The sequence below is a fragment of the Camelus bactrianus genome, chromosome 9, assembly GCF_048773025.1.
Source record: "Camelus bactrianus isolate YW-2024 breed Bactrian camel chromosome 9, ASM4877302v1, whole genome shotgun sequence".
NCBI lineage: Eukaryota > Metazoa > Chordata > Mammalia > Artiodactyla > Camelidae > Camelus > Camelus bactrianus.
Window position 1 is genome coordinate 46,804,988 of NC_133547.1, and position 13,008 is coordinate 46,817,995.

Genomic DNA, 13,008 nt, shown 5'->3' on the forward strand with positions numbered 1-13,008 from the left:
ACTATAGGCCAATATCCTTAACAAACATAAATACAAAATTTCTCAACATTTTTTTTAGCAAAGTGAATCCAACAACATATAAGAAGGATAATACATGACCAAGTAGAGTCTATCCCAGGAATGCAGGATTGTCTTTATGTTTGAAAATTGGTCAGTGTAACTCACCGATTAACAGATTTTAAAAAGAAAATCCACGTGATTATCTCAATAGATGCAAAGGAAACATTTGACAAAATCCAACGTCCATTCCTATTAAAAAGTCTCAGCAACTAAGAATAGAAGAAAATTTCCTCAGCCTGATAAGAAACATCTATGATAAACCAATGGCTAACACCACACTTAATAGTGAAGGACTGAAAGCTTTCCCTCTTAGTTCAGGAACAAGACAAGGATCACCCATTTTCATCACTTCTATACATCATGGCATTGGAGGTTCTAATCAGTACAATAGGCAATGAAAGCAATAAGAGGCACTCAGATTGGCAAGCAAGAAGTACAACGTCTTTATCTGCAGATGGCATGATGGTCTATGTAGAGTATCTGATGGAATCCACAAAAAAAAAAGCTATGAAAATTAATCAATGAATTTATCAAGTATGCAAGATATAAGATCAATATTAAAAAATCAATTCTATTTCTGTATACTAGCAATGCACAATCAAAACTGAAATTTTAAAAATACCACTTACAATACAATAAAATAAATATGAAATATTGAGGCATAAATCTGATCAATTTTGTACACTGAAAACTAAAAATCATTGCTGAAAGAAATTAAAGAAGATCTAAATAAATACAGGCAGAGATATTGTATTTATGGATCAGAGATTCAATACTATAAGATATCAATTTTCCACAAGTTCCATAGATTCAAAGTAAGTCCAATCAAAATCCCAGTAGGCGTTTTTGCAGAAATTGACAAGATGATTCTAAAATTCATTTGAAAATCCAGAGGATCTGGAATAGCTAAAACAATTTTGAAAAAGAAGAACAAAGTTGGACTAGCGCTACCTGAATTCCAGATTTATTCTAAAATTTATAGTAATCAAGACAGTAGGATACTGGTGTCAAGATAGACAAATCAGTCAATGGAAAGAATAAAGTCCAGAAATTGATCCACATGCATACAGTCAATTGAGTTTCAACAAAGATGCAAAAGAATTTAGTAGAGAAAGCATTGTCTTTTCAACAGATGGTATTGAAATAATTGGTATCTATATGCAAAAAGATGAACATTGATTCATACCTAACACGATGTACAAAAATTTACTTGAATGGGTTTATATGTAAATTTATAAAAGTTTTAGAAGTTTTATAGAAGAAAACAGTAAAAAAAAAATCTTTGTGATCTTGAGTTAAGCAAAGATTTCTTAGCTACAACACTAAAATAAAAGAAATAATTGATTAATTGGGCTTCATCAACTGCAAAGAATTTGCTCTTCAAAAGACACCTTTAAGAGAATGAAAAGACAAGCCACATATCACCAAAAAGTCTACAAATAACAAATGTTGTAGAGGATTCCAAGAATAGGGAACTCTTATACACTGTTGGTGGGAACGTAAATTGGTGCAGCCACTAGGGAAAATAGCAGGGAGGTACCTCAAAAAACTAAAATGAGAACACCATATGATCCAGCAATTCCACTCCAGGGTATGTATTCAGAAAAATGAAAACCCTAATTTTAAAAAATGCATGTACTACATAGCCAAGACATGGAAGTGACCCAAGTGCCCATGAACAGATGATTAGATTAAGAAGACATGGTATATAGTCAGAATGGCCATCATTACAAAGCCCACAAATGATAAATGCTGGAGAAAGTGTAGAGAAAGTGGAACTCTCCTACACTGCTGGTGGGAATGTAGTAAGGTGCAGCCATTATGGAAAATAGTATGGAGATTCCTAAAACAACTAAAAATAGACTTATCATATGATCCAGCAAACCCACTCCTGTGCATATATCTGGAGGGAACTCTAATTCAAAAAGATAGATGCACCCCAATGTTCATAGCAGCACTATTTACAATAGCCAAGACATGGAGGCAACCTAAATGTTCATTGATAGATGACTGGATAAACAAGTTGTGGTATAATTTAAAGTGGAATACTACTCAGCCTTAAAAAAGAATAAAATAATACCATTTGCAGCAACATGGATGGAACTGGAGATCATCATTCTAAGTGAAGTAAGCCAGAAAGAGAAAGAAAAATACCATATGATGTCACTCATATGTGGTATCTAAAAAGAGAAAAAAGAAGATACTAATGAACTTATCTGCAAAATAGAACCAGACTTGCAGCCATAGTAAGCAATCTTACGGTTACTGGAGGTAAGAGGGTGGGAAGGAATAAATTTTGGAGTTTGAGATTTGGAAATATTAACTACTATATATAAAAATATATAAAAAACAAATTTCTTCTGTATAGCACAGGGAACTATATTCAATATCTTGTAATAACATTTAATGAAAAAGAATATGAAAATGAATATATGTGTGTGTGTGTGTGTGTGTATGACTGGGACATTATGCTGTACACCAGAAATTGATACATTGTAACTAACTATACTTCAATTAAAAAAAAAAGATGTGATACATATGCAATGGAATACTACTCAACCATAAAAAAGAATGAAATACTGCCATTTGCAGCAATGTGAATGGAGCTAGAGAATATTATGTTTAGTGAAATAAGTTAGAGAAAGACAAATACTGTTTTGTATCACTAATATTTTAAATCTAGAAAATAATACAAATGAATGTATATGCAAAATAGAAACAGATTCACAGATATAGAGAACAAACTTGTGGTTACCAAAGAGGGAAGGGAAAAGGAGGGGGTCAAATTAGAGGTATGAGGTTAAGAGGTTACAAACTATTATATATAAAATAGATAGGCATCAAAGATATACCATAGAGCACAAGGAATTATACTCATTATCTTATAATAACCTATAATGGAGTATAATCTGCAAAAATACTGAATCACTATGCTGTACAACTGAAACTCACTTACTATTGTAAAACAACTATACTTCAGTTAAAATAAAAAGACAAGCCACAAATTAGGAGGAAAATATCTGCAAATTTCTGAGAAAGTGCTTGATTTAGAATATAAGAAACACTCACAAAACTCAATAATAAGAAAGCAAACAACAATGACAAATAGGAAAATATGGGCAAAAAACTTGGAAAGACATTCTACCAAAGATACAGAAGTGTGCATGAAAATATACTTAATATCACTAATCATTAGAAAAATGCAAGTTAAAACCACAATGTGATATTATTGCTCTCCTATTAGAATGGCTAAAATTTAAAAGTCTGACTATATAATGTGTCAGTGAAAATGTGGAGGAATTGGAACTCTTGTATACTGCTGGTTGGAATGTAAAATGGTACAACTTTGGTAAACCAGGTAAATAAAATAGTACACACTGTAGGATTTCATTTACATGGAATTCTAGGAAATGCAAACTAATGTATAGCAACAGAGAACAGGTCAATGGTTGCCTGTTGATGAACGAGACGAGGGTAGTGCAGGTTGGAAGGATTACAAAGAGTGCAAGAAGATTTTGGGGGATAATAAATACGTTCATTTTCTTGACTATAGTAATGGGATATGACAAAAATTGTCAAAATTTACTCTTTCAATATATGCAGCTTATTGTATGTCAACTGTAATTTCATAAAACTGTTAAACAAAACTAAAATGTGGCAAATGTTTTATTTGCTTAAATGTCTTATCACCTTTCTTTTTTTAAATTTTTAAACATTTTTATTAATTTTTTGGGTGGGGAGGCAATTAGGTTTATTTACTTATTTACTTACTTTACTTGTTTATTTTTTTAATGGAGATACTGGGGATTGAACCCAAGACCTTGTGGTTGCTAAGCATGCACTCTACCACTGAGCTATACCCTCCCTCCATCACCTTTCTTTGTAACGTCTATAAGTGGAGTACAAGTTGAAGTAGAGTTGATTTACAGTATTGTATTAGTTTCAGGTGTACAATAGCTATTCAATATTTTGTAGATTATACTTACAGATTATAATTTTAAGTTATTATAAAATATTGGCTGTGTTACCTGTGCTGTACATTACAACCTTGTATCTTATTTATTTTATACCTAGTAGTTTGTACCCTTAATCCCCTTCCCCTATTTTGCCCTTCCCCCAGCTCCTCTTCCCTAAGAAGTCCAAACAATAGTTTGTCCTCTGCTTCTATGCATCTGTTTCTGTTCTGTTATATTCATTAATTTGTCTTAATTTTCAGATTTCACATACAAGTGAAAACATACAGTATTTGTCTTTCTCTAACTGACTTATTTCACTAAGCATAATACCTTCCAGATCCATCCATGTTATTGCAAATGGCATAATTTCATCCTTGTTAATGGCTGAGTAGTATTCCATTGTATATACATACCACATCTGTATCCATTCATCTGTTGATGGACACTTAGGTTGCCTCCATTATCTTAGCTATTGTAAATAATGCTGCTTTGAACATTGGGGTGCATGTACCTTTCTGAATTAGTGTTTTTGTTTTCCTCAGATATACACCCAGGAGTGGAATTGCTGGAGTATATGGTAGTTTTATTTTCTTCAGGGTATAATTTTGTAATAAAAGTAACCACCAGATAAACTAAATCTTATTTCCAGTCAAACTGGTTGTCAATCCAGCTGAATGCTCAGTATAGTGAAGCTCAAATGCCTATATGATTAATGGTTTGTTGGGGGAAGGAAATATGTGACCTGGCATTTTCCAGACCAGTGCTTCTTAAAATTTAATGTGCATCTAATTGCTTTAGAGCTGTGCTGTCCAATACAGGAGCCAATAGCCATGTGTCTATTTAAGTTAAAATGAACTATGGGGGAGGGTATAGCTCAGTGGTAGAGCACATGCTTAGCATGCATGAGGTCCTGGGTTCAATCCCCAGTACCTCCATTTAAAAAATTAAATTTTTAAAAACCTAATTACTTTCCCCTTCCCCCTCAAAAAAAAAAAAAAACCCAAAGTAACATGAATTAAAATTAAATAACAATTTTAAATTAGGTCATGAGTCATGCTAGTATTAACAGCCACATGTGACACTGGCTCCTGTAGTGGACAGTGCAGATTAAAAACACTTCCATCACTGCAGAAAGCTCTGTTGAACACTGATGCTCTGGTGCTTTGCTTTTCAAATACATGGCCTGTGGATCGACATTGGCATTACCTGGAAGCCTGTGAGAAATGCATAGTCTCCCCTTCCAGGGGATTTTATACACATGGAAGTTTGAGAAGTCCTGGTCTAGACAGTCTAGAAGCAGGTACAGAATGGGTTTTGAGGTACAGAGGGATTTAGTGTTGCATACTGTAACCAAGCAGGAAGTTGTTGTCATAGGTGACCATATGGCATTTGTAATTGCTTAACTGTGTAATAGTTTAAGGGGTTTTTCCCATGCTTTTGCTGACCAGGATTGGGCTGGAGATGGTGGGGGAAGAGGGGTCTCTGGTGATCTGCCCATCCCCCTCATTTTGTTCCCAACACCTCCAAGACATTAGTTGGGTGTCTTGTGCATCTTGTTGTTCATAACTCACCCTGAATTGCACATGTGCAGTAATTTTTAGCCCCTTATGGTTTCTTTGTATTCTGTTGTCCCAGCCTCTGCAAACACTGCAGCAAGAGGTCTCAGGCCTCTGCCTGCCTAAAATGCCAGAAGCGCATATTAACCTGACTTTAAACTGCACAAATTTTTCTCTAGAGTGCTTTTCCACAGATCTTTTTCCTAAGCACCTTTGTTTCAGGCACAAGAATATTAGAAGAGTTCCAAAGCCAGAGATGAACATCATACCCAGCAGAAGAAAGAGAACTGCTGCTGTTACAAAAACAAGGACGACTTTGCAACAAGTTGTTACCCTTTATGTGATTTCTATGGAAATCAGTACTGCCCCTTGAACTCTTACTGTAAAACCCCCTACTTCTCTCCCCTGCAAACTCGGTCTTGAAGGCATTAGCCCACTGTGACCTCCTCTGCCTGTCAAAGAAATAAAGCTGCCTTTTCTACTTCATCCAAAACTCTGTCTTCAAGTCTCAATTTGGTAAGTGGGGTACAGAGGCCGAGTTTCAGCCACACTATCAGGACAAGGGGTATGGGTTCTCCTCTGAGAGTTATCATTTCACATTTGCTGAACAGCAACCATACATTTACATACCTCAGAACTGGACCTCTGCCCTGTTGGACTTCCTCATTCCCCTGTTATGTTGTTAAACATGATTTGTCCTCTGGGACTACTTTTGGCCACATTTATGTCCTATTCTATCCCTCTAATTCTTTCCCCCTCCCACCCCCCTTTCTCACCGAACCCTGAAGGGTGACTGTTTTTGGTTTGGGTTTTTTCTTTTTTTCTTTTTTTCCAGATTATTTTCCTAGGCAGCTCTGACCTAGGTTATTTCCAGCTCCCTTTGGTAATTGCTTTTGGTCCTGTTGGATAAGCTCCTTGCTGGATGGGGTGTGTACCTTGTCTATAGTTGATGTGCTTTGCACATTTTCTTGACATGTTTGTTGCTGCTTGTAAATCATTAGCAAAGATGTTAAATAAAACCAGACCTGACCCTGCTCTCCAGGGAAGTGCCCTCAGCCCCCTGCTCCCCTCACTGGAGCTGTTGCTGGGTGTTTATATCATTATCCTTCACTTACAATCTCCCAGCCAGCTTTGGAGTCCATGTGACCGTGTTCGCATCCTGAACTGGCCTGAGAGTAGCAATGGCATGGCAGGCTGTGCAAAACCCTTCACCCAAGTTCCAAATCCTTTACTAAAGAGCTGGCCTCACTCTGATTTTTTTCTTCTGCCGATTCTCTTGAACTCACTCCTTTCCATAAATCCTTTGTGACTTTATTCTTTCCAGATGTCGATGGATTTTCACTGTTAACATCTGTTTTATTACTACGATGATCCGATTTACTGGCCAGTAATTTCCACAATTAGCTTTCTTTTTTGAATGTTAACACCATATTTTGACCTCATCTCATTCTCTGTCCTTGATTTTTCAGCTCTCTAGTTCTCCAATAATTTTTCAAACTGTTTATACTTTAACCCACGATGGTGCTGCTCAGGGCTTCATTCTTGGTGACAGTGTATTAATGAAGGTGTTGCTTAACCTGATTTTGGAGCTATCATTGCTTAAATCTGTGTTGCCAGTTAATTGTCTTAATCGTCCAGGATTTTCTAAAAAAACATCACTCAGGTAAAAAGAGAAAAGAATAATGTTAACGATGATATTAGTAGAAATTCTACTTTTCCAGAAGCTACTTATCTAGTCACTCAGGTATCCAGAATTATAGTGAAAAACAGCAAAAACATGCAAAAACCTAAAACAAAAGCCAGAAAGAGTCAGAAAAGCCACTACAAGGCCAAAATAGATGTCATTAAGTCTATACATTGAACGATGCCGATTTTCACCACTTTCTGAGTCCCTCAGTGTTATCTTGGTAGTTTTCCTGTGTCCTTCATGGACAGCAAGACATGAGTTACCTCTCACTCTCTTAGGCATTGCCTCTAGTAGCACTCTGGTATCTGGTAACTACTTTGGTGTCCACCAGGCCTGCTGTCCAAAGGCTTAGCACTGTATGATTTTGAGTGAGAGAGACATAAATCTGATGTTCAATTAGAACGCCATTCAGCCCAATCCACTTCATAAAACCATAGCCCACTAGCAATAGTATTTTCTTTACCTCCTGGAATTTTTTTCTTCCCATCGCCATTTGATGAATTTTGTTTACCATCTGAGATCACTTGTCTTCCAAATCACATCAGTACAAATGAGCAAATCAGAAGGTGGGAGGGGGGCAGTGGTTGCTATAAGCAGTCACTATATTAACAACAAAAAATGAAAGTGCCAGGGAAGAGACAGAAAATCTAAAAAGTAAACCAAATCTCAAATCTCTAGAGGCTCAGTGGTTTGGGAGCCATTTACTCTAGGAGCATATAACTCTGTATAACTTTAATACCCTTTTTTTTTGGAGTAACGCTATTTAGGAAGAAGACAATATATGGTATTTATAATGATAACCTTGATTCAGAAATAAAAGTTAAATTAGGTTCAGCAACTATATTTAAAGAAGTAAGGAAGCATGTAATTAGTTTTAAATGAAGGGGTAATAGACGTACATCATTCAAAATTCAAAAGGTACAAAAGAGTACAGAGTGAGAAGTAGGATTTCCCCCCAACCTCTGCTCCCTAATCTCCACGTTGTCCTCCATGGATGCAACCACTTATAACTGCTCTCTTTTGGACTTTTCCAGAGATATTGTAAATGCCTTTGGACAAGCATGTTTTATAAATCATTTTTAAACTTTTGGATTCCAATAAGTAAGCTCCAGTGATCTGGAAAATGCACTTATGTGGAACTGCTTATTCCCCAGCAATTCAGGATGAATTAGGCATTACTAAGTGTGAACTTAGTTTTTTAATTTTTTAGATTATTGAGACAGAAAAGGCCATTGTAGACCTCAAAGAGACTGTAGGAAAGACCTAGTCTTGTCCTTTGCAGGAGTGGGAAGTTTCATTACCACTGATTGCTCTAAAGACTGTTTTCTCAACTCCATGTCCCCAAGCTTTTCTTAATCCTACCATATGCAAATGTAGGGTGGCTGGAGGAAACTTAAAGGGGCAGGATGAGATGTAAAGAAGAATGAGATATGACATCTGTCCATAAGGTACTTAGAATTTAATTTTTAAAAAGGTAAGGCATGGGTGGGGGGGGTGGGTTTAGCTCAATGGTAAAGCACATGCTTAGCATGAACGAGGTCCTGGAATCAATCCCCGTACCTCCATTAAAAAAAAAAAAAAAGGTAATTACCACATGCACAAAATGCTGTAATATAAGGTATAATATTTGCTACAAGAAAATTTAGAATGTTATGAGAAGAGAGCTTACTTGGAGTTGAAAGAATCCAGGAAAACTTCATGGAAGAAGCAGCACTTGAGATAATCCTGGAAAGAAAAATAGGACTTCAACAGGGCAGGAGGCAGAGAATAATACCCCAGGAAGAAGAAAAAGCATAAACAAAGTTTGGAGGCTGCAAAAAAGCACTTTGGGTAAAACCATTACTAGAATGATTATTTGGTGTCCATTCACTTTTTTTACTGAAACTCTTCAAACTGCTCCCAGATATTCGAGCTTTGACTGGACATCGGCCTGCAGACCCAAGGGGTATCTCTGAGAAGGAGTAGTGATCATGTCCAATAAGGCGGGGAGACTCAAACTGACTTGTTTGCAGGAGAAGCCAGCGGTTTCCTCCACCCTGACTCCAGCAAGTCTGCTCTTGGCACCTTATTGCTGGCCTCGTGTGCCTAAGCCATGAGTCTAGTTACAACTCCGTGTTTTCCTGGAACTGTCCCTCATTTCTGTGGTAGTACTTGGAGGGATATGTTCCCAGAGTGCTAGGCCATCTGCTCGCTCTGGCTCTGATTGGCTCACTGGCTGCCTCACTTTCCTGAAGTGGAGTCCCCGAAGCAGCACCCAGAGCCAGGGGAAGGGGACGGTGCCAGAAGGTGAAATTTCCTGGAAATAGATCTACATTTTTCTGACATAGTCCCTTCCACATTTTCCCAGGGGTAAGAACAGCCTGAGACCATGTGTTTGATATTTCCCTCTGGCAGAGGCTCACAAGAGCACTCCTGTACAAGATGGATTTGATTAATGAGCGAGCTGGCCAAATTCTTTTGTTTCAGGCTGGAGGGCTGCTTCCATAGGTGTTGGGTTCCTTACTGCACTGTATTCGGTCTACCGCTCTCAAGACCCAAACAGAGAGGGCATGAAGGAAGCATTTGCTTTGCTAGGAAACAAAAGTTTGTTTTGTTATGTTGTTTTTTTTTTTAAATCCTGGAAATATAGATTTATAGACTTCCAGAAGAGAACTCTGGGGTTACCTCATTCAAACCTGTTCTGTGCAGAAATCCCCAGTACCCTGGACATGCTACTAGACTTTAAGACCCCTGAGGACAGATACTTTAATTGCCTTGTTTATTACTGTATTGCCCGTGTCTGGTTCATAGTACACGTTCTGTGAATGGGTATTTTTTTGCTTGTTTCTTTGTTTGTTTTTTGTGAATGAGTGTTGAATGAAGATAGTTGTCTCTTTTGCGTGCTTCTGGGGACTGGGAGTTCAGTCTCTTCCAAGGCAGCCCATCCTATGTTTTTAAGCATTCTTTTTCAAGGGGAAAATATTTTGAAATGGATAAACTGATGCGTTTTTCATTTCCAATCACACATAATCATGTTTTTTTGCAAATACCATAACGGTTTGAGGGAAAGGAGGGGGCCAAATGCTACCTCAGGAAGGAGGATAATAAGAAGCATATAACTCCCTGTTAGACAGAAGTGAAAATGAAAATGAAAGGAAAAAAAAAATAATAAAATGTGTGATCCAGGTTAGGAGCAGGAGTGTAGGGAAAAAAATATTGCATATCAATTTTTAATTATTTTTGTAGTTAAAGATATAATTGATACATAACTCTGTGTAAGTTAAAGGTATACAAAATGTTGATTTGATACATTTATATCAATGTTTGAATCAGTTGGTCAATTTCTACAACAAATCCTGCTGGGATATTTTTTGAGATGGTTTTGACTCTTTCAGATCAATTTGGGAAGAATTGATATCTTTATAAAACTGATTCTTTCAATCCATGTGCATGGTACGTCACTTCATTTATTTAGGTCTAATTTTGCTTAGCAGTATTTGTAGTTTTCAGTATACAGATCTGCACCTCTTTTGTCAGATTTATTCCTAAGTGTTTTATATTTTGATGCTATTATAAATGGCATTTTAATTTCAATTCCATTTTTGTTTGTAGGATATGGAAATACAAATGATTTTTGTAAATTTACTTTGTATCTTGCAAACTTGCTAAACTCAATTATATGTTTCAGTAGCTTTTTGGTAGATTCCTTAGGATTCTGTACATGGATGATCATATAATTGGTGAATAAAGACAGTTTTATAGCTGTCTTTCAACCTCTTTTTCTTCTCTTATTACACCATCTAGGATCTCCATTACAATGTTGAGAAGAGGTGAGAGTGGACATTCTTACCTTTTCCACAATTTCAGGAGAGAAGCAGTCTTTCACCATTAAGTATGATGTTTTGCTGTAGGTTTTTATAGATGCCCCTTTCAGTATGAGAACATTCTCTTCTATTTCTAGTTTTCTGGGAGTTTTAATCATAGATGGATGCTAAATTTTTCCAAAGGCGTCCTCTGCAGTTATTGAGATAAAAATATGGATTTGTTTTATTATGTTAATTTGGTGAATTACGTTGATTGATTTTCAAATGTTAAATCAACCCTGCAATCCCAGGATAAATCCCACATAGTTATATTATATTATCATTTTTATGTGCTGTCGCTAAAATTTTGTCAAGAATTTTTCATTTGTGTTCATGAGGGATACTGGTATGTAGTTTTCTTATAATGTCTTTTACTGCTTTTTTTTTTTTTTAACTGGCCTTATAATGTGAGTTGGGAAACTCTTTCTCCTCTTCTATTGTCTGGAAGAGTTTGCACATAATTGGTATTATTTCTGCTTTAACTGTTTGATAGAATTCACTAGTAAAGCTATCTGGTCCTATGGTGTGCGGTGGTGTGTGTGTGTGTGTGTGTGTGTGTGTGTGTGCTGACTGCTTTTAGTATTTTCTTTTTACCTCTGGTTTGCCGAAGTTTGACTATGTGGTACTTGATATGGTCTTACTTGCATTTGTCCTCCTTTAAGTTCTACTGAACTTTTTCGTATCTGGGTGTTGGTAAGTTTCATCAATTTCGGAAAATTCTCAGCTATCTTCTCTTCAAATGTATCTTCTGCCTCCCTCTCTTTCTCATTCTCTCTGTCTCCCCCCTTCCCTTTATATGACTTCAACTACACTTTTTTATACAATCTGATGTTTTTTCACTGGTAGATAAGACGTTGTTCTTCAGAGTTACTGTTTTTCTCTGTCTTCTTTGGTTTAGGTAATTTATACTGACCTGTCATAAATCCTTTCCCTGCTTTTCCCTGTTCACTGTCAGGCCCAGCAAGTACATTTTTCATTTCAGATCTTACAGTTTTTAGTTCTACAATTTCCACTTGGCTTCCCTTTTGGGTTTCTATTTATCTGATGCAATCCACCGTGTTTTCATTCACTTTGAGTATCTCTTCTTCTACATTTTAGATATAAAAGATACTTTAATGCCCTTTCTTGATAATTCCAACATCTAGGGAGTTCTAAATCTGCTTCATTTAACTTCATTTATCTTGATTATATATCACGTTTTCCTGTGTTTTGCTGTTTTATTGTATGCCAAAAGCTATATATACGAGAACAGTACAGAGTAGAGTGAAAAATATTTACCCCCAGAAAGAGCATGCCCTTTCCTGTCAGTTAGGACGTAGGGCTCATCTCTTCTGTCTGATTAGGAATCAGTTTGGGTGGGGGTGTTAGCTTGCCACTTGGGTTCATTTCAGTTCATCTCTTGTTTTTATTTATGTATTTATCTGCCCCTGACAGCTTAACTGAGGTATAATTGACAAATAAAAATTGTATATATTTAAGGTGTCTAATGTGATGTTTTAATATATAAATAGACATACGTGAAATAATTCTCACAATCAAGCTAATTAATAGTTCCATTCCCTCAGATAGTTGTATTTTTGTGTGTGTGCGTGTGGTGAGAACACTTAAGATCTACTCTTTCAGCAAACTTCAGGTGTGCAATATATTATTATTAACTAAAATCACCATGGTGTATACTAGATCTTCAGAACGTACTCATCTTATAACTGAAAGCTTGTGCTCTTAGACCAACATCTTATTTCCCCTGCCTTCTATTCCCTCGTACCAGTTCCTGTTTCTATGAACTTGAATCTTTATATTCCACATAGAAGGGAGATCATGCAATATTTGTTTTTCTGTGTTTGGCTTATTCTACATAGCTGAATGTCCTCTGGGTTGTTGTCATGTTGTTGCAAATGGTAGGATTT

The 13,008-nt window shown here is 36.4% G+C and overlaps 1 non-coding gene across 1 annotated transcript; it reads left to right on the forward strand.

The window, feature by feature from the left end:
- Positions 1-4,878: 4,878 nt before the first annotated feature.
- TRNAA-AGC (transfer RNA alanine (anticodon AGC)) lies at positions 4,879-4,951 on the forward strand. Its single transcript has one exon. It is a non-coding gene; the product is annotated as a tRNA-Ala (tRNA).
- Positions 4,952-13,008: the final 8,057 nt, after the last annotated feature.